General features: G+C 47.7%; 1 protein-coding gene across 4 annotated transcripts in view; it reads right to left on the bottom strand.

Moving 5' to 3' along the window:
• RAI2 (retinoic acid induced 2) overlaps nt 1-17,422 on the bottom strand; it is a 71,449-nt gene extending 54,027 nt beyond the window's left edge. For 2 of the 4 annotated variants that reach the window (XM_005228410.5, XM_024988552.2), the window contains exon 1: nt 16,627-16,849. The gene's annotated coding sequence lies outside the window, so the exon portion shown is untranslated. Of the gene's footprint in view, nt 1-15,740; nt 15,953-16,626; nt 16,850-17,224 lie in introns of those variants that run through there. The other 2 variants (XM_002700371.5, XM_010822176.4) reach the window with 2 other exon arrangements.
• Between the last annotated feature and the right edge of the window lie 778 nt (nt 17,423-18,200).

Below are 18,200 nucleotides of genomic sequence, written 5' to 3'. Positions count from 1 at the left end.
GTACTTAGACTGTCCCCCTTTCCTGAGTTCCCTGGCTCATTAAGGGGCCTAAATGACAGAAACTAGGGTGCTGTCACAATTTAGTCTACCAGCCATTACCAGGTCCCACGGAGTCAGCCTCCTAAATAGTTCTAGAATCTAGCCACGTGCCTCCCCATTCACAGGCACCATGCTGCTTCCACTCAAGGTCAAGGTCATTGGTCTCCCTGGATTACTGCAATGGAGCCTTTCTGGTCTACCTTCCCTTCTGCTCTGTTCTCCATTAGGGAGAAAAACACAACATGTGAAGTAAATAATGTCACTGGCTTGTGTAAAACTGCTTAGGGATAAAGTCCAAGCGCTTTGCCAAGGCTTATAAGATCCATGATGATCTGGACCCTGCCAACCTTTTCTGCTCATCATCCATAACCTGCCCTTCTGCCTCAGTTTCCTCGTGAAAACTGCAAAGTAAAATAGCTGTTTCTAAATAGTATGGTGCAGTTTACCTGCGAGCATGTAAATGAAATTCCTGGCCAGGTGCTTCAGCTCTATCATGGATGTGGAGAACCCGGTATCTTCACCCCACCCACATAAGTGAAAAAAGGAATGGGGAACTTGGCAATGGGCATCACAGAGAGAGGAGGAAAGCCACAGATCTGCAGGAAGGGAAGACACATCCCATACAGACAGGGGATGAAGAGCCTTGTGTTCCAAATATCTGAGATGGAGCTGAGAGTGGGTCCAATGGACCAGAGGAAAGTAGGATGAGGTGCAGTGATTAAAAACAAGAGGGACGAGCCTGGGACCTCACTGGTGTGCTCACATTTGCTGAGCTCATGCAGGGGGAGATGGCACAGAGCTAGTGGGAAGATGGAAGTACTCGAAGCACAAGAATTTGACATTTCATCACCAATTAATGGGGACAGACCCCTGTAAATAACAGAAATGAGGCTTTGAGTTCATACCTTTCAAGACTTGCTCTTGGAAACATACAAACGGGGAAATTTGCGCAGTTGTAACTTTCAAAAATTAAACATATTATCAACATCTAAGTACTGCAGAGCATGCTGCCAGGAGCCACAGAGGGTTTGGGTTGTTCTAGATGGTGATTAAAATGAACTTTAGGAAGTGCTGCCTGGCTCAAGAGAATGAATGCTGGTTTAAGACCAAGCCACAAAAAAAAAAAAAAAAAAAAAAAAAAAAGATGTATGATTCCTGCTCTCAAAACAAAACAAAGACGGGGAAACAAGAAAAGAAAAAAGCATAGGTTCTGTGGGAGAAAACACAGATATGTGCACACTTAAGGGAAAAAAAATGACTCCACATTGCTCTTTTGTTTTACAAATACTCATAAGAAAAACAGTCTAGCAGCTACTTCTTCACATGTGTGTTTATTTTTAATAAGAACAACATTCTCAACACTGATGAAAGCTAGGTCTAGACTCAAGGTAGCCAACCCGACAGCACCCTTTCCAAGGACTCCTGGGCCCTCTTGGCCACACCCACCCCTTCACCTCCAATCCTGCCCCAGGGCATTAATTTGGGTAAGAATACAAGGATAGGGAGACTAGGCTTCGTGATCTGTCTGCCTCACCTTCTTCACTTTTTTTTTTTTCCTTTTCTAGTTAAGTTTTCTGCCACCTTTAATTGCAGAGAATAGCAGCATGGACAATAAATGGGCCTCTCCTTACTGGCTTGCCCTACGTGGTCAGGCAAATTCTTAGAGATTATGCCTCTTCACCCTGCCTGGCTTTCCAGCCCCTCCTAAGGAGCCCCAAATGAAAATGAATGCATTCCAGAACAACTGCCAAGGGAGTGACCCAAGCTAACAGTGGTCCAAGTCAAGTCGGGATTGAGGGAGGGCCAGGTCCCCAGGACAGGAGCAGGAAGGAGGCTTCTACCAGCTGAGGTGAGCCAGCAGCCGCTGCTCCCTGCATGCCAGGAGGTAACAGCTAAACCCCAGGCCACACCACTGTAAGATGTAGGAATTAGCCTTTAAGCCTGGATAGACAATGTTCAACCAAATATCCTAGCACCAGCAGCCCTGCAGCACCTGGGAACTTGCCAGAAATGCAAATTCTTGGGCCCCACTCCAGGCCTGCCAGGCAGGTCCCAGAAATCTGTATTTTAACCAGCCCTCCAGATGATTCCCTGGTAGCTCAGCTGGTAAAGAATCTGCCTGCAATGCAGGAGACCCCGGTTCGATCCCTGGGTCGGGAAGATCCCCTGGAGAAGGGATAGGCTACCCATTTCAGTATTCTTGCCTGGAGAATCACACGGATAGAGCAGCCTGGCAGGCTACAGTCCATGGAGTCACAAAGACTCGGACACGACTGAGTGACTTTCACTTCACCAGATGACTCTGAAAGTAAAAAGTGAAAGTAAAGCCGCTCAGTCGTGTCAGACTCTTTGCAACCCCGTGGACTGTAGCCTACCAGGGTTACATCCATGGGATTCTCCAGGCAAGAATACTGGAGTGGGTTACCATTTCCTTTTCCAGGGGATCTTCCCAACCCAGGGATCGAACCCAGGTCTCCTGCATTGGAGGCAGACACTTTAACCTCTAAGCCACCAGGGGTATTTCTACCACCTGCTAAAACTTGAGAATCACTGGTCTATAGGCCTCTGAGAACAGGGGAGCTATGCTGGGCAGAGAGGGAAGAAGAAAGATGCAGAGTGGCTGGGCATTCCAGAAGAGGTGGGCCTCAAGCAGAATGGCACAGTGAAGTCAGTCCAGAGAGGCACTCTCCAATATGGCACCTTCTAGCCACAAGGGGCAATTTACACTTAAAATAGACAAGTACTGCATTGACATTTCATCACTGATTAATGGGTTCAGATCCCTGTAAATAACAGAAATCAGGCTTTGAGTTCATGCCTTTCAAGACTGGCTCTTGGAAATATACAAACGGGGAAATTTGCACAGCTGTAATTGTAGAATATTTTTTAAAAAATTTCCCCAGATTTATATTAACATAGAGTAGAAAGGTGGTTACCAGAGGCTGTGGGGGTAAAGGGGAGACTGAAAAAGAAAGAAAAATGAAAGTAGAAGGGTGGTTGCCAGGGGTTAGGGGAAGGAGGGTAAACAGGGAGTTAGTGTTTAAGGAGGACACAGATTCAATTTGCAAGATGAAAAGGGTTCTCGGAGATGGATGATAGTAATGGCTGCACAACAATATGGATACACTGAATACCACTGAGCTGTACACTTCAAAAATGGTTAAGAAAAAACTAAAAAGTCAGGCCTCAGTCACATACCAGTCACATTTCTAGTGCTCAACAGCAACTTAAGGCTGGCTAGTGGCTACCATAGTGGATAGTGAAGGACATTTCCATCATCACAGAAAATTCTTTTGAACCACACTGTGGAAGAATCCCAGTTCCACCTCCCATGAGCTGTGTGACTCTGTTTAAGTTACTAACCCTCTCTGAGCCTCTAGTAGTAGTGTTAGTCACTCAGTCATGTCCGACCCTTTGTGACCCCGTGGACTGTAGCCCCCCAGGCTCCTTTGTCCATGGGATTCTCCAGGCAAGAATACTGGAGTGGGTTGCCATTCCCTTCTCCAGGGGATCTTCCTGACCCAGGGATTGAACCCAGGTCTCCTGCATTGGAGGCAGATTCTTTACCATCTGAGTTATAGGGAAGCCCCTGAGCCTCTAATTCCCCCTTTATGATATAAAGCTCAAAATACCCACCTACATTATATGACTCTTATGGAGCTGGAACAAAAATAATAGATGTAAATCACCTGGTACAACTGTCCAAGCTATAGCAGGAACTTGACAAATAATAGATGATACTGTCCTACTATGACTTTATAAAAGGCCATTGGAAACATTTCTAATAGAATGGACAGTTTGCACTGGCTAATGTCTTTCACTATGTCTTAATTGCAAATTTCAAAGTTTGTATAAGTCGTTTTGTTTTCAGTAGGACAAGCCAGCAGTCCCCTCCTGAAGCAACACCCATCTGCCAGCAGGTCAAAAATGGGGCATTTTTATCCAGAAGCAGTACTGTAGGAGAGACTCATAGTAAGGCTATAATTCTTGAAGCTAGAGAGCCTCATTTTGTGTGGAGTTTTTTCCTTTTTTTTTTAAACCACTAGTGTCACAATCCATGGGAAGGTCCATTATATTAGACTCAGGCTTTGATGCTCTTCATCTAGAGAAAGATGCCCAAAAGATCTCGTAATCTTCTTGCAAACCTCCCCCCATAAAGAAAGCAAATAAAACACAGCTGAGAGAGACATTATCAAAAAGTCTACAAATAATAAATGCTAGAGAGTATGTAGGAAAAAAGGAACCTTCTTACACTGCTGGTGGAAATGTAAACTGGTATAGCCACTATGGAAAACAGTATGGAGGTTCCTTAAAAGAAAAAATAAGAGTTGATCCACCAATCCCATCCTGGGCATGTATATACAGAAAATACAAAAACTCTAATTAAAAAAGATACATGCACCCCAATATTCATAGCAATGCACTATTTTACAGTAGCAAAGATATAGAAGGAACCTGTCCACTGACAGATGAATGGATAAAGAAGATGACGTATGATGTGTGTGTATGTGTGTGTATGTGTGTGTGTGTGTGTGTGTGTAGGGCTTTCTGGGAGGTGCTAGTGGCAAAGAATCAGCTTGCCAGTGCAGGAGATGCAAGAGGTGGGTTTGATCCCTGGGTCAGGAAGATCCCCTGAAGTACAGCATGGCAACTCACTCCAATATTCTTGCCTGGATAATCCCATGGACAGAAGAGCCCAGTGCACTACAGCCCATGGGGTCACAAAGGGTTGGACACTATTGAAGCAACTTGGCATGCACACATGCGCGTGTGTGTGTGTGTGTGTGTGTATGAATATTATTTAGCTATAAAAAATAATACAATAATGTCATTTGAAGTAACATGGATAGGCCCAGAGATTATTATACTGAGTGAAGTAAGTCAGAGAAAAACAGATATCATATGATATCACTTATATATGGAATCTAAAAAATAAACTGATACAAAAGAACTTATATATATATAACAGAAATACAGACAGGAAACAAATTTATGGTTACCTAGGGACAAGCATCTATTTCTGCTTTATTGACTATGCCAAAGCCTTTGACTGTGTGGATCACAATAAACTGTGGAAGATTCTGAAAGAGATGGGAATACCAGACCACCTGACCTGCCTTTTGAGAAACCTATATGCAGGTCAGGAAGCAACAGTTAGAACTGGACATGGAACAACAGACTGGTCCCAAATAGGAAAAGGAGTTCATCAAGGCTGTATATTGTCACCCTGCTTATTTAACTTCTATGCAGAGTACATCATGAGAAACGCTGGACTGGAAGAAACACAAGCTGGAATCAAGATTGCTGGGAGAAATATCAATAACCTCAGATATGCAGATGACACCACCCTTATGGCAGAAAGTGAAGAGGAACTAAAAAGCCTCTTGATGAATGTGAAAGAGGAGAGTGAAAAAGTTGGTTTAAAGCTCAACATTCAGAAAACAAAGATCATGGCATCCGGTCCCATCACTTCATGGGAAATAGATGGGGAAACAGTGGAAACAGTGTCAGACTTTATTTTTCTGGGCTACAAAATCACTACAGATGGTGACTGCAGCCATGAAATTAAAAGACGCTTACTCCTTGGAAGGAAAGCTATGACCTAGATAGCATATTCAAAAGCAAAGACATTACTTTGCCAACAAAGGTTTATCTAGTCAAGGCTATGGTTTTTCCTGTGGTCATGTATGGATGTGAGAGTTGGACTGTGAAGAAGGCTGAGCGCCGAAGAATTGATGTTTTTGAACTGTGGTGTTGGAGAAGACTCTTGAGAGTCCCTTGGATTGCAAGGAGATCCAACCAGTCCATTCTGAAGGAGATCAGCCCTGGGATTTCTTTGGAAGGAATGATGCTAAAGCTGAAACTCCAGTACTTTGGCCACCTGATGTGAAGAGTTGACTCATTGGAAAAGACTCTGATGCTGGGAGGGATTGGGGGCAGTGGGAGAAGGGGACGACAGAGGATGAGATGGCTGGATGGCATCACTGACTCGATGGACATGAGTCTCAGTGAACTCCAGGAGTTGGTGATGGACAGGGAGGCCTGGCGTGCTTCGATTCATGGGGTCACAAAGAGTCGGACACGACTAAGTGACTGATCTGATATGATCTGATCTGAGGGACAAGGGAAGGAGGGATAAATTAGGAGTTTGAGATTAGCAGACACTACTGTATATAAAATAGATAAATAATGAGGCTCTACTCTATAGCATAGGGAACTACATTCAATATCTTGTAATAATCTATCTTGTATCTTATAATAATCTATAAAGGCAAAGAATCTAAAAAATAATATATATATATATATATATATTATTATTATTATTTCTTCTCTGGTGGCTCAGATGGTAAAGAATCTGCCTGCAATGCAGGAGACCTGGGTTTGATCCCTGGGCCAGAAAGATCCCCTAGAGAAGGGAATGGCAACCCACTCCAGTATTCTTGCCTGGGAAATCCCATGGACAGAGGAGCCTGGCAGGCTACAGTCCATGGGGTTGCAAAAGAGTCAAAGAATCAGACACGACTGAGTGACTGAGCACACAATACATACATACACACACACACACACACACACCCCTATATATGAAAGTCAAAGTCGCTCAGTCGTGTCCAACTCTTTGCGCCCTCATAGACTATACAGTCCATGGAATTCCAGGCCAGAATACTGGAGTAGGTAGCCGTTCCCTTCTCCATAAGACCTTCCCAACCCAGAGATCGAGCCCAGGTCTCTGACATTACAGGTGGATTCTTTACCAGCTGAGCCACCAGGGAAGCCCTACATATATATGTGTGTTGCCGTACACCTGAAACTAACACAACATTATAAATCAACTATACTTCAATAAAAACACACACAGTGAGAGCAAGCGTACAATCTGGAGTCATCCTCTCCACTGAAGAGCAGTCCTGAGGGAGAGAGTGGCCTGGGAAAATGAAAAAAGGGCTTCATATAGGGTTTTATTCTAATTAGGAAATAGGGAGTCATTGAATGTTCTTGAGCTACAGTGATGAAATCAGAGGGGTGCTTTAGCAAGAGGAGGAGCAGCTGGGGGAGCAGCAGTAAGGAGACTGAGGATACTGCCTGGTGAGCCATGCTGAGGAAAGGAGGATGGTGGGTCGAGCCTCTGTGAACTGGTGGTCCAGTGGTTAGGACTCTGCACTTACACTGCAGGGGGCTTGGGTTCAATCTCAGATGGTGGAACTAAGATCCCACTAACCTCACAGTGCAACCAAAAAAACAAACAAAACATAAAACAAACAAACAAAAAACTTCCTCTAGAGAAGCAATTCCATTCTTCACATGGGCTTTGGACAAAGCCACAGTTCTGTGGCTGATGGGTCAAAAGAATCAGGTAAGGAACTGGGAGCAGGACTCTAGCTCAAGTGAGTTTTTCTGGCTTAGAAATGGCAACAAAGGCTCCCTTTCCTGATCTACTGAGGCCTCCTCAGTAAATCCAAGACTTTGTAATGTTCTGAATGAGTAACATTAAAAAAAAAAGTAGGATCCAACATGAGTTCAACTTCTGACTTTGTGAAAAAAAGATGCTAAACTACAAATATCATCATTCACAAAAGAGACTTAAACACTAAAAAAAAGTGGGAAAGGCCATTTCAGAATAAAGGGCAGTTCTATAAAAATGGAAACTCAGTATACAGTTTTACTCTTCTTTCATTTAACTGTGAATGGGTAGAAATTTTACCCCATGTGGGGTGGTGGTACTCAAGCCTGGTCTGCAGGGATCACTGGTTTATGCGCCTTTCCAAAATGGTTCCCTGTGCAGTTTCAGCTGTAAGAATCAGCCTTGATGACCCCAAATTCAGCTGCCCAGCTCCTAAGGGAAAAACACAAAGTTTGAGTTTTCTGGCGTGGGTGTGTCTAACATGGCAAGGCCAGGTAGAACCAGCCTCTTCTAGCCTTCTTAAAATGCAAGTGATAAGCCACAAAGGATCCTAGAACAAATATTGATATCTTCACATTCAATAATTTCATATTTAGTCTAGTGGGTTAGTGATTTTTTTTTCCTAAAAGGAAATTGCAGCCAGAGCTAATTGCTCAATCTGAAATGTATCTGGACATTGTTTAGATGTTGGAAAGGAAACGGTAACGTTGCAGTTTTTTGCAAAGAGGAGGGCGGTATTTTAGAAAAAGATGCAAATGTAAATTAATAGAAAATGCAGCCCTGAATGGTTTTCAAAGCTTTGATGTACACAGTCAAAATAGCACTCCTATTCTGAGCTTTCCTTGACATTTTTCTTATTTTGAAATGCGAAAGGAAATCCATCGGCACAGGCTCAATCCATTCCCTTCCATTGATTTGTTAGCCAATCAATGGCCATTGTAATCTGAAAAAAATAACACCACTTTCTATGAACCTTTCCAAGCAAGGCTGGGTTCAGCTAAGCTTAATAAAGAGAAAAACAGCAAGGACCATCTGGAAAACAGTCTTCCGGAGTCGCGAAAGATAGTGGCAGCCTTTGCCCAACCTGCTATAAATAAGTGTCTCAGGAAAAAAAACACCCGATTTTTAAATCTGTTTCTACTTAATACAGCTGCAATAGAGTTTATTTAGCTTTTCCCTATAGCAGGAAGACTGTTTGCATTTTTATGACAAGGGTCTGAATGTTTTTCACAGCCATTTCCATTGCCATTATTTTGAGGAACAACATACCACTCGGACCTGTCTGTTGGCTTCAGCAGCACACAGAGGTGGCCCCAGTGGCCTCTGTACCATGAAACTGGCCTCCAAGCCCAGATTTTTGATCCCACTTCCTCTCCTAGTGTTGCAGCCATCACCCAAATCCTGGTTCACGAGGGAGAACCAATTCAGTATGACCAAACCTCATGTGCTGCAAATCAATTATTTCTCTGCCTGGACCCAAGCACTCAGGGGATGTCTGCCAAGAGTCAAACGACTCATCAAGGGAGGCAAGAACTCGCCAATGAAGGGCTACTGCTGGCCTGGCCAACCCCCCACGTGCTCACCTTTCTATCTTTCCTCACTAGCTAAGCTTCCTTCCGCACTCGACACTCAGAACTCCTTCGGACACTCTTTGGAAAAGGTCAGCCTTCAGCCGGCCTTGGATGCCTGCAAAGTGATGTCTGCCCTGAGCACCTGGCCACACCCGTGAGTACTCCCTAAACACCCATCCCACCCCAAAGACGGTCAGGATGAGGTTGGCCTCAGGACACTGTCCTATGTAATGAGCCATCCACCTCTCCTTTCTCTCTCTGTCCCCCAAGGGCTCATCCCACTTCCATGGATGGGCAGGAATGGTTTACCCCATGACACGTTCCCCGTGAAGGCATTATTACCCCTCTTGCAGCTCGTCCAGTGGCAGCCTTCCATCTGTTGCTGCTGACCTTGGGCATTACCAGGACCGAGCTGGCTAGAGGAGCCCTGCTGTCGTTCCTTTTCCCAAGCAGAACTGCTGCAGGGAAATAAATGTGTGTAAGAGGGGAAAAAGGTGGGAGGGGTGGTGAAGTCCACCTAAATGTGAATGTCCAGTAATTTTGAAACATGCTCCATCTGCTCACCATTGACTTTCTCTCTCAACAGAACGGGAAAACAGAGAAATTAGTGGTGGGTAAAGGGCTGCCACGATCTGCAGTGAGTCTATTACAGTGTTATGAGCAGGGCTCTCCCAAGTACACTAAAGGGCTAAATTAATTGGCTTAGGCTTAAGATGCTACAGGAGAAATGACAGTGGGGAGAGGTGGGGGTGGAAGAAGATGCCTGGTGGCTGACAAGGCATGTCTGAAATCAGGCAGTATGAAAAAGAAACTGAGGAGAAATAAACCTGTTCTCTTCATGAAAAAACAGAAAAGGTGTTAGTTGTTACAATGTGTCCCCCAATTACCTATGACTTATTCAGTCACCTGAATTTAAAGAAAAATCTCTGTGCTTATACAATTTTACAGACCCTTGCATCCAACTTACAATTAAATCAGGCACATGACCCACTTCCAACCATTAATTAATCACTCCCATGAATTGTACATATAAGTTAGAGAGGGAAATTCTGTCTTGTATTATTTCAAATTGAATTATCCAAAAGCCACAAATTACTTATTAAATCTTGGTCTAGACCAGTGGTTCTCAATCAGGGTCCATTTTGCCCCAGAGGGGACATTTGGCAAGATCTGGAGACATTTTTGGCTGTCACAACTAGGGGGGAGGGGTGACACTTTGGGCATCTAGTGGGTCGAGGCCAGGGATGCTGCTAAACACCCTCCAGTGCACAGGACAGCCCCCTACAACATAGAATGATCTGGCCTAAAATGGCAACAGGGCCAAGGTGGAGAAACTGTGCTCTAATTAAAGGCAAATACAATCGGCTTTTAATATTCATATCTCTGGCAGTCATCAAAGAAGAAAAATCCCATTTTCCTTGAAATCTAAGGTTGGCTTACACATATGTTTACTAAGGACATACTGATTTCCTTTCCAAATAAATGAAACAGGTTCCCAGTCTGAATCTAGAGACATTAAAGAAATACTGTGATGATGGTGGAGCTAGCAGGGTGCATGTGAAATGCGTATTTCATCAGTCTAAATGGATGGAAATTAATATCTCATAAAATAAAATGATTATCTCATTATGTTCCATACAAAACCAAAATCAATACACTGCATCTTACTTAACCTGCAATTAGTGTTTTTAAAAACTAAACCAAGGAAATGTCATTCTTCCCCATTTCTTGCTAGCTGGATACACATTTCTGAGCATGAGGCATTAAAAAACAAACAAGCACACAACCACCCCCCTCTTTTAAAGCAGATTTTTCCAGAGCATAAAAAGCTTCCTGAATCATTCCATTTTATTTATTACTGGAGATTCAATCATTCTTAGTGAACAAAACATGCAAACCATTCTGTTGGTTATGCCTGCCTGGCTTTCCAAATACCCTCAAAACTGGGATGATGAATCACATACTTCGGGCCTGCTGTGCCAATTCATAGTAAGCAAAGAATTCAACACAGCAAGATAGGACATTCTGCCCAGTGTGTGTGTAGGGGGGATGGGGGTAGGTGGGTATGGGAGTCCTTTAGCCAATTGTTTCTATAAAATCTTAAGAGCAGGTGCTGAGATTCTCTAAAATTCTTTTAGTTCTAGAACATCCTATGTGATTGTGCAGTGCCCCCAGCATGAGGATGGACTTTGGTCAGGGAAGATGCATGTTCCTAGAGTTGGCCTAGTGTTTCCAGGCTAAAACCATGGAGGACAGAATGGCTGACGGCTATACTATCTCAACCCTTTCAGGCCCCCATTCCTTTGTCTGGATTTTAAGGTGGGCACACACACAAAGGCAGAAATAACAACAACGACAAAAATGCCCACGCATACCCAGTCCTGGCCACCAGTGAGGCCCAGTTCCGCTTCTGAGAAAGAACAGTTGCTCCAGTGCAGCTGGAGGAGCTTTTCCAGGGAACTGGTAATACCCTGGCTGTTAATGAATTATTTTTCGCCAGAACGTCGGATTCTTCCTGTGCTCCAGTAAACAGTCTGCTTCTGCCATGGGAAACAAAACCAGCTCCTTCCGAGGAGCTCGAGGAGGTCAGCCAAGGGTCCCCTGTGGGGGCAGCCCCCTCAGGAGCCAGAGCCACAGGCGCCTGACCTATAAATCACCGAAGCCCCGAGTCCATTATTCCAGCTCTTTCTGTCTCCTTGGGCCATGCCCAGGGCCAAGGGCACAATGCCCACGGTGAGCCTTCCCCCACCTCCCCGAACTGTCCCTTCCTCAGGGCTTCTCATCTATGGCACCGCGGGTGTGTGAAACTGGCCTTTCTGGTGTTCATTTTGTCTCCCGCGCAGAAACTGCATTTATTCCCTTGCTCTTGTTTTCATCAAGCTGTCAGGAAATGACTATGTGCATCCCCTCTTTTCCCTTCTCTTCTTTAAGACTGGCCCCAGCCCCAAATAACCCACTCTCAGTGCAAGGGTGTCTCCTTGGGCCTCTACTCTCCAAACACATATCCTGGGGAAGGATATTATTAGAGCAGGTGTTGAGGAAATCAGTCACTCAGGAGGGAGACAGCTCTCTGATGGACAAGGACACCAGCCTGGGCTGGAGGAAAGGAAACCAGCCCTGTCCACCCTTACCCCCGCCCTGCTCTCTCATCTCCATTAAGTTTCAGAGCCCACATTCCCCACAGGAGGTGACTGAGCAAACATGCTCACAGGTGGGCTTTATGGGGACCCCCCCCAAATGGCACCTTAGCTCCTGAAAATCAGAGTGGCCTGATGCCAGGCTGTCGTGGCTCTTGAGTAAACCCCAGGCCTCCCGCCTGCCATGGGGATGGAGGGTGTTCATGCCACCTGAAACTCCTAGAGGTGCTATGAGGCTGAAGGCTCAGGCTGGTGGGGCAGAGCTGTCGAACAGAAATATGTATGTAATTCTAAAGAACAGGTGACATTAATCTCAACACTCTAGCTTATTTGACCAATACATTCCAAATATGATCATTTTAACATGTAATCAATATAAAAATTATTAATGAGCTATTTTATAGATATATATTTTTTTTGCACTAGGTCGTAGAAATCCTGTGCATACGTTATCATCATAGCATATCCTGTTTTGGAGTAGCCACCTTTCACCTGCTGAAAACCCACATGTGACTAGCAGTTACTATACAGCATGGTGCGGATATAAAATCTCTCCTCATAGAGAGTTCTATTAGACAGTGCTGTGTTGAAAGACCTAAAAAAGCTGTGGGAAGAAGAATGACAGGTGAGAGCAGGGTGGGTGATAAGAATTATAGCAAGAGATGGGAACTGCAAGACTGGGATGTTCTAGGACCCCAGCCCTACCTCTAACTGGAGATTAAAGTGGGCTCTTAGGAAAGGCCCTGGGGGCCGGCATGGCAAGGCCAGAGAGTATAATCATTACTTAAGGCATCTGCAGGTTGAGCAGCCTGCATCTTAGCTCTATGGATCTGTTTAAGGCAGGGGCTGGGATAGAAGATCGCCAAAGTCATGTATGTTCGTTCAATAACAATTCTGGGTTTGCAATCTAATTTGGTGAAGCAGATACAGAAACATGATCAAATTACGTGTGCCTGCCTCTGCACGTGCATGCGTGTTCCTATGTGTGTTTTTGGCTGGAGAGAGAAGGAGGGTGTCATGTGCAAAATACCGAAGTACTAACACGAATCACCTCCTCAGCAGCTGCCATCAGAACACAGGAGAGCGGTAGCCTTGAGAGGCTCATCAGAAATGACGAGCCACAAAGGAGATGCCTTGAGCTGCAAAGAATGAGATGATGGGCATCCGGGCAGACGGTCAGGTAGGAGGGAGAAGTGGTAATCAGAGGCATTCTCCAGAGACAAGCACTGCCAACTCTACAGCAAGGATGTCACCCTGATCCCCAAATCAAGCTTAATTCAGAATCCCACGCAGGCTTTTGTGCAGGGGAGAGTGCAGTTAGCCATCTTTCCCCCTCCTCGAGAGCCTCATTCTCTGAGGTCCCCCCTCATATTCTCATCATGGAGGCAGGAGAGTCAGAAACACCTCATACAGGGATTCAAATCCTGGCCCTCCCAGTGGCCCCAGAATTTCTAGGGGCTTAAAGGCCACCATCTGATTGGAAGGGGGCTAAAGGACTTTGCTTTGATGGTGCAGTTGCAGAGCAAGAACCCATCTCATTTTTATTTAGAGTTTATTTATTTGAGACGTTTAAGAGTCAGAAATACCTTACCTACCCTCTGGCCCTACCATGGCCCTCAGGCTAATTACCCACTCTATCTCATCCTCAGTTTCCTCATGGATAAGATGGGAATGTGACTGCTCATCTCACTCAGGCTCGTCGGCTTGGAACTCCTCAAGGCTAGAACTGCAGCATCACACCAGGCCCTCCAAGACCCCAACCACACACAAATCTCTGGATTTCTCCCGGCTGGTCTCCCTTGATAATGACACAGCTCCCTCCCACCACCATTCATTCACTCCATCAGTTCCATCATTCAGTCACTCAACACTTGTTCATTAAGCGACAGTTGACTTTTGGGAATTCCAAGATGAAAAGGCACAGTCTTTCCATCTGAAATGGTTAGGGACTATCTGGGATCTATCTCCTTAGCACATAAGCATGTACCCTGCTTGGGTGGCTGAGCTGCCTCACTGGTGCCCCCCTCCCTCAGTTAGGTATTGCATTTGGTAGGGGCTGAGGACTCTAGTCTCGGGAAGAAATAAATAAGAGCCTTGAGGGAAGGGTTGAGGAACATGTTGCCCCTTTAAGTCATAACCACTGGGGTCTGGAATCAGACACTTGACTGGAAATTTCTCCGAGTCTGATTCCTTATCTGTAAAATAATGCCTCCATCACATCATGGTTTCCCATATGCACAGTGTCTGGCAGACAGAGGGCAACAGCAAATGTTCATTTCCTTCTCGACTTCTCTCCCTCCACTACCCACTGCTTCCCCAAAACTAAGGTTAGAGAAGAAGCCAGAAGACAAACACTTGCTCTCTTCTTACTGTCCATTCAGAGCACACTGTGTGTGGACATCTCCACATACAGAATACTTCCATTCTGGGTCACATGGCATGGCTTTGGGGAGACCAGTCCTATCTAGTTTTCGGGGTCATCATAGCCAGAGCTATATTGGTCGTCTGGTGTTATAGCGCTCCCAGCAACACCTTGTCACACACCTTCCAGCCTTTTCTTTTTCTTTGCTTTCTTTCTTTCTTTTTTTTTTTTTTTTGCATTTCAGGGGCCCTGTCTTCTGGCTAAAAGACTTTTCATTTATTTTACAGTTCTTGCCCAAATGCCCACCAACCAAGTTCTCATACTGGCAACTGGCATCACCTGGAAAGCTGTTTTCTCATTTGTTTCTGAGATGGGCAGACTTTCCTGGGCCAAACCTCACCTCTGGAGGTCTGGCTTCTTTGCATGATAAAGGGCCTGCCTGGGTGGCTAAATGGTCCCTTGGGCTAGTGCCAAAGCAGCCAGGACCCCCAAGATCCAGTCTGACTTGGCTCCTGGTGCCCAGCCACCTTGTGGATGCCTCTGGCAGGCATCTGGCAGGATGAGACAGACATGCCCGCTCACAGGATACTGTGTATAGGGGCGGGTCCAGTGGCTTCTCTGGGCTTCTAAGGGGCAGAGAAACTGGGATGCCCCCCGGCTTTCAGCCTTCCAGCCACCCCGCCACCTTTGAAAAGAAGCACAGCTCCCCGCGTTCCCCTTTGAGAAGAAAACGCCAAGGATAATCAGTGGGTAGGGGCTCCCACCCGCTAGCCTCCCCACTGTCCTCCCACTAGCCTCCCCACTGTACTGCCACCTCTTTCCTGTAACAAAGGCACATCACAACACATTTTCAAAGTTATCCGAAATCTCCTGGTCAATCAACAAACGATTCTGCTGACTCGAAAGGAGGAAGAGAGACATAGAAAACAGTCCCGGAAAGACTCACGGGGAAAGCATAGAAAACCTTGCCCGATGCATGCAAGGCTAAGAATCATTTTCTCCCTGCTGGCTGCTTTTCTCTCTGTTCTAAAGAGAAGCTTCCAAGAAACAGCTAAATAAAGGGATCACACCAGAGGATGAGAGATAATGCTAAACCAACAAAAACAAAGACCCAAAATGAAACAGAGCCAGCCATGAGAATCCGCGGTTATCAAAACTTTGTTTGGCCGTATCTATTTATCATCGCTGCACACCCGGGCTCTGCGGAATATCATTCTGTTGATGTCACTTACCCTCAGCAAAATATTTACACATCCTTAAAAACGCCAGATGAGGGGGGCCGCCCGCGCACTGCCGCGAGCGGCCCCTCAAGCCCCGTCGCAGAGTTCTGGGCAGACCGTGAGGTGGGGGCACGGCGGTGGGTGGCTCCAGTGGGCACAGGTAAAAGCGCCTGACACTCCCCCGGAACGCGGCCACCCAGGCGCTGCGCCCTGCCCTGCCCACCTCTCCCCTACCTGACTCTGCAAAAAGCAACCACATCGCCGATTACTGGTGTCAGCGCCTCCTCCTCCTCCTCCTCCCCGGCCCTTCTCATTGATTAAGTTCTCAAACCATTGTTAAAGCCGGGTTGCTTTTCCCTGGAAAACTGGGCTGAATTCATTAAGCTTCCCCCATCACAAAAGGAATATTCATAAAAGTTTGGCAGGCAGAGAGGGAAGCGGACTGCGTGCCTTGGGGTGGGTGACAATTCGCTTCTCCAAAGCCACCTTCTTCTTCCGTGCCTCATTCCTCTCTCCGTCCATCCGTCGTGCCCCAAACCTACTCCAGGGACTTCTGATAGGGAAACACAAAGCAGCAGCTGTTTGGCAACATTTCTACCCCTCGCCGGCAACTGTGGTGGGATGCCATTTCCCCACCCAGGCGGAGCTTATCCTGAACAATAGTCGGGCTTTAAACGGCAAACAAGCAAACACACAGAGCATAACCCCAACCCCGAAAAAGCCAACGGGGAGAGGCAAGAACTCCCTTCGCAGCAAAAGGCACCGCTGAAACGCACGCCAAAATGCAGCGAGAAGGCTGCTCGGTGCCTAACATGGCAGAAAGCCCGAGCTGGTGCGGCCACCCTGGGTCTGGGCATTGGGGGGCACGAGGACTCCCGGGGCGCCAATGCACACTCACCCAGCTCCGGGAGGATGCGGGGCTGGCCGAGCGTCACAAAGACGAGCCCAGTGCGATCTGGCAAAACCCAACTTTCCACCCGGCTCGCCAGGGCCGCCAGATACGTCAACAGAATCCATCTTTCGATGGGCCTGGAAGGCGCCGGGTTTTCCGGGCCGGGGCAGAGCCACAGAGCCGAAAGCGGCCGGGTGCGATGCCCGGGCGCGGAGTCCACCACGCGCCGCCCTCTGCGCCCTGTGCCAGCGCCGGTGGCGGCCCGAAACCCACTTCGGGGCCCCCGCCCCGCCGCCCTGTGCCGCCTCCCCGGCCGGCCCCGGCCCCGCCGGCCAGTGCGCGGCGCTGGGAGCAGGAGCGGGGCCCGGGGACGCCGCGCGGGTGGCGGCCTCGCCTCGCGTCCCCGCCCCCGCCGGCCCTCCCCGCTGGCCCCGGCCTCCAGGCGCCGTCCTGCCCCCGGGAGCAGGCCCCTCCCCGGGCGCCGGGCCCCGCCAGGCGCGCCCAGCCCGGCGCGCCCCCTGCGTCCCGGTGGCAGGTCCGCGCGGGGAGGGCTCAGGGTGGGGGGTGGGTACCCCGGCCCGCACGGGGGCGTCGCGGCCGCTACCTCGAAATCGCGGCCGCCGCCTCCAGGAAGCCGTGGGGTGGTCGCGGGTGCGGGGACTCTACGGTCTGGCCTCGCCGCCGGCCGCCTGAAGGGGGTGCGCAGCGGTGGGAGCCGCCGTCGCCGCTGTCACCGAGCTGCTGTCGCCGCCGCCGCTGCCGGTCGTGCGTGAGCGTGTGTGCGCCTGTGTCCGGACGAGTGTGTGTCTGCGTGCGGCGCCCGGCCTTTACTATATACACCGAGGGGTGGGAGGAGGCGGGGAAGGGGAGGGCTTGGGGGAGGTGGCGGAGGAGGGGGAGCAGGAGGGGGGCGAAAGGGTACCCGAGGAGGCGGCTGCTGAGGACGGACAGGTGATCTCGCCCACGGGGAGGGCGTGGCTGTGGGAGGCACGGGGTGGCGGGAGGAAGGGGTGCCAGGGCGCGGGGGCGACGCCGGGGAGGGCCGGTGAAGCGGGACCCTGCTGCCTCCCAGCAGGCTGGGGACCATTTCAGACCCCAGGATGCTGGGAGAGAACAGAGCCCAGCGGGGAGGGAGTGGCTGGTGGATGGAGGCGGCAGAGGTGCTGAGGGCCCAGCGACCATCTACTAAAATGCCAATTGTGATACAGGTCGAAGATCTTTCTCGCAAGGTGCGAGATGATTGAAGACAAAATTAGCCCACGGACATAATCTCATTTCCGCATACTTGCTGGAGAGGTGATGCATCTGTTAATCTAACATTTATTAAGCACCCAGTGTTTGTTTGCCAGACACTGGGCTAGGAACTGGCCTTAGAGGTGATGACTATGTGGTCGCCAACCAGTAAATAAATCATAGGTATCAGTAGTAGTATTGGTCATTTTAAAACAAAGTTAAAAAAAACCCCTAAATACTATAAATGTTTTAAGAGAGCAAAGGAAGGAAATACATTGGCTTAATTAATCCCTAAAGATGAGAAGATTTTTTTTTCTGGTAATCAAAACAGGATGCAGATATTTGAG

This window comes from Bos taurus, chromosome X (assembly GCF_002263795.3).
Source record: "Bos taurus isolate L1 Dominette 01449 registration number 42190680 breed Hereford chromosome X, ARS-UCD2.0, whole genome shotgun sequence".
In the NCBI taxonomy this organism is placed as follows: domain Eukaryota; kingdom Metazoa; phylum Chordata; class Mammalia; order Artiodactyla; family Bovidae; genus Bos; species Bos taurus.
This window is presented reverse-complemented; position numbering and strand designations above follow the sequence as displayed.